The following is a 4372-nucleotide window of genomic DNA, read 5'->3' as shown; positions in this document are numbered from 1 at the left end:
GTCTAAGGTTTGACAATAGGCATATAAAAGTAAAAGTTAAATATGTGAGATCATTCTATGGTTGCATGTAGCAGTTGCAAAAGAGCACTCTTTCATGGAAAGGTTGGATCATGCAATCATCAACATTGAGTACTCAATGAATCTTTCTAAGAAATTTTATCTTACTAACAAGTTCACCACTTTGAAGACAAGTACAACATAAGCCAGCAATTTCATTTTGATTGATTGAGAGAGAGAGAGAGAGAGAGAGAGAGAGAGAGAGAGAGTTGCAAGTCAACGAAAAAAGTATGCTCTAAGGTTTGTATTTCCATTGGTTTAGACTCCGTATGCAAATGTTTTTATCTATTTTTGCCTTGATTTAGACTCTTTGCAACAAGCTAGCTAGAATAAGCTAGATGGACTAAGAAGTATCACTTCTAAAACATTGAGGACTACACACCAAGAACTAGGATAAGAGAAAAGAAGACAAGCCATTGTGTTGGTGTATGAACAATTTGCAAGTGGACATTTGCGCTACATACAAGTGACATATAGGCTATTTTCCCATGTGTAAGTGTCTTAATTATTAGCATTTCTTATAAGGGCATGATCCTTTTAATGATTGATGTGCACTGGGATAGGGTGCTCCAATTGGATCAAGGTTGCTAGTACACATGATGGTTGTTCTAGCCTCTATTTCCATGTTTCTCACTTAGAGTTAGTTGAAATGAGTAGATGCATCATATGTAGTTTTTCTTATTTTACTAGAAGCCAATCAAATTAACCAACTTTGGGCAATGTTAATATCCATGCATCCTTGTTTATTTGACATGATGCTACATGGCATTTAGGATTTTCTTAAAATCGTCACGAGGACATTCATTTAGGAGATGTAGAAAGTTTATACCAAAAGCTTTAGCATTCCTACTCTACAAGTTTCTTACTACACTTTGTAGTATTCCATCGTGTTATAGCTAATCTAACCCTAGATTTGAAAGTCCAAAAGTCAATTTAGTAATAGGGATAAAGGGGCCATTTTAGTCATACTTAAGATGTGTTGCTTCGCTAGGAGTGGTCCCATTTAAGAGAAAAAGAAAGGGACTAGCCCCTTAATTTGGTGTCAGCACGTTTTTTCCTCATCCAGTGGGCAAAATGAGAAGGTTGAAAATGTAGGCACGCAAAAAAGATGACACTGGCCAATTTTACAATCCAAATGTCCAAAACATAGCCAGTTTTCATTAGGAAAAACTTGAATTTCGATCGGACTTTTGAAAATCCAATTGGGAAATTTTTCTAAATGGTTGTTCATAAAATTTGGAGTGTAAAGTTATTGAGCTTGCCAATGGGATAATGGCATAGTGGATCGTGTGTGGGTTGAGTTCTACATTACATGTGCATGAGTTCGATCCCTGCTTCCCGTGTCCCTTGTGGCACATTTCAAATCTATTCGCATCCAAGTTATTGGGCCCCTTACCCTAAGTCGATTTTATCACCCTAACAGCATGACATTTGTAGGCTCTATTTTGAAAGGCTTGGAAAATGCTTTAACAAATAATTCGCGCGATTTTTATTTTGGAAATTTAACGGTTTTGTCTGGATAAGTCACTGCAGTGGATTAGCTCAACTGGAGAACAATCACTATAATAATCACAGTCAAAACCAGCCAGCCGACGTTGCTAATATATATGTATCGCAGGATCTGGAGCTTAAGGTCTGTCTAGCCAGCCAATTCTTCCTTTCGTCTTTGATCTGGCATAGTATCATTCCTCTTTGCATGCAGGCATTCTTCTCCGCTATCATATTGTCATTTGATCAATTGCAGTGCTTGTCTATCTGTTGCAGTGGTTGACCGTCTGCATCAGTTAGAGGCTTGCTTTTGATGATTGCAGTGCTTCTGTATGTGCATTCGTTAGGGCTTGCACTTGATGACATATCTGCGTTCATTAGAGCTTGCTTTTGATGACATATCTGCATTCATCAGAGCTTGCTTTTGATGGCTGCAGTGATTGTCTATGTGCATCCATTAGAGCCTGCTTTTGATGATTGCATTTCTTGTCTGTCTGCATCAAGAGCTTGCTTCTGAGTATTGCAGTGCTTGTCTACCTGCATCAGCTGCTTGCTTTGGATGGTCACAACACATCGTATTGTGATCTTAACCCTCCATCATATAGCCTTCCTCACATCCCAAACCTTACACAATTTGTAACTAAGCTTGCCTGCCATGCACCTGCAGCTTCTCCTCTGCTTGATCTCCCTCTCATGGATGATCAGCAGCCAGCCAGCCGTGGTTGAGAGCCAGGCAGTGGGCACCTTCCAGCTCCTCCTCGACAATGCCGGCATTGCGTCCATGCACACTGCAGTCACACGCTTCAATACAGTCATCCTGCTGGACAGAACCGACATTGGGCCCTCCCAGATCAACCTCCCCAATGGTACATGCAGGGACAACCCCCAAGACCTCACCCTCAAGCATGACTGCACTGCACACTCAGTCATGTTCACGCCTGGGCCAAACACAGTGCGGCCACTGTTCATATTCACCGACACATGGTGCTCCTCTGGCCAGTTCCTTGCTGATGGTACAATGCTGCAAACTGGGGGTGACTTTGACGGCAAATACAAGATCAGAAGGCTGGCCCCATGCCCATCAAGTGGGACTTGTGATTGGGTTGAAGATCCAAATGTTACCCTAAAGGACCCAAGATGGTATGCCACCGATCAGTTACTGCCAGATGGCAGACAAATTATAGTAGGGGGCAGGGCTGTCTTCACATATGAATTCTTTCCTAGGGCTGCAGGTGAGGGAAGCTATTTCCTTAAACTTCTCAACGACACAAACAACTTTGAGAATGACAATTACTACCCATATGTACATTTGCTGCCTAATGGCAATCTATATATCTTTGCCAACAGGGATTCTATTCAGTTAAACTATAAGACCAACACAGTTGTAAGAACATACCCAACTATACCAGGGAACCCTAGAAACTATCCAAGTGCAGGATCATCAGTCCTCCTTCCATTAGATGGCCCCTCAAACTATGCAGCTGCAGAAGTCATGATATGTGGAGGTGCACAATTGGGTGCTTTCAAGAACCCCAGCAAACAATTTGGATGCTCAGACACATGTGGCAGGATGGTTGTCACGTCCCCAACTGCAGCATGGGCCATGGAGGTGATGCCAATGCGGCGGTGCATGGGCGACATGATTTTGCTCCCGTCCCGGGATGTCTTGATCATCAACGGGGCACAGAATGGGTCACAGGGGTGGGGTTTTGCAACCAACCCAGCCTTGAATCCATTGATCTACAGGCCCGGGTTCACGGCAGACACACGGTTCCTTCTGCAGCCAGCTGGCACCATACCGAGGATGTATCATTCAACAGCCAATCTGCTGCCTGATGGGAGGGTGCTGATGGCAGGAAGCAACACACACCAGTTCTATACATTCACAGGGGCCTTCCCAACTGAGCTGAGGCTGGATGCATGGTCTCCACCATATCTACACCCACTGAATGCAGCAAAGCAGCCCATATTGGTCTCTGCACCTGCAAGGATCACATATGGGCTGGTCTTCTCAGTCACATTCACATGCAAGAGCTCTGTGGCATCAGTTGAGATGAACCTGATCAGTGCTCCATACACCACACACTCCTATGCTCAGGGCCAGAGGCTGGTGAGAATGAAGGTGTTGTCAAGGACAGCCTTGCCTAATAATCTATACAGTGTTACTGTCTTGGCTCCCCCTAATGGTAACATAGCTCCTGCATCTTATTACATGATGTTCCCAGTCATGTCCGGCATAGCTGGCAGCTCTACATGGGTTCAAGTCGTTGCCCCTTAATACAGAAACATAGCCACCCATTCAAGCAGATTACACCCATCAACCCTAGTAATCCCTTTGAAGAAAACCTCTATATTATTGGAAAATTCAAGGTTCTTATTGGCTTCCATAAAACCCCCATATCTCCTGAATTTGGATATGTGTGTAACAGCGCCTAACAAAGGAGCTCATCCCCTGCCATTCTTTTATTGATCGATGTACCTTGGTGCAATCGCTGCATCTTTGTTATGTATTCTTTGTCCTCCTTTGCAAACTAGTGGAATAGTTCTTGGGCAATTTGGAATCGCTCTATTTTATTTAACTCACTTAATATCAATCAATAATATTACAAAATCATCTCAAAGCCCCTCCGATGTCACTCCAATAGCTATTCTCACACCATCTTGACTCATGTGGGGTTGATTGGGGTATATGATGGAAATGCAAATGCAATGTGGAAGTGAAATCTCACTTTGAATAACTCGACTAGTAGCGACTTTCAATCGATGTTAATAGCATAAACAAATTGTTCCACTAGTTTGGCTACATTGGATTTAATCTACTTGCTTG

At 43.0% G+C, this 4372-nt stretch overlaps 1 pseudogene; it reads left to right on the top strand.

The window, feature by feature from the left end:
- The first annotated feature begins 1702 nt into the window (after positions 1-1702).
- On the top strand, positions 1703-4156 carry LOC148019200 (aldehyde oxidase GLOX pseudogene; annotated as a pseudogene).
- Positions 4157-4372: the final 216 nt, after the last annotated feature.

Source organism: Lygodium microphyllum, chromosome 20 (assembly GCF_053477565.2).
Source record: "Lygodium microphyllum isolate KBCC chromosome 20, Lygodium_microphyllum_v1.1.10, whole genome shotgun sequence".
NCBI lineage: Eukaryota > Viridiplantae > Streptophyta > Polypodiopsida > Schizaeales > Lygodiaceae > Lygodium > Lygodium microphyllum.
This window is presented reverse-complemented; position numbering and strand designations above follow the sequence as displayed.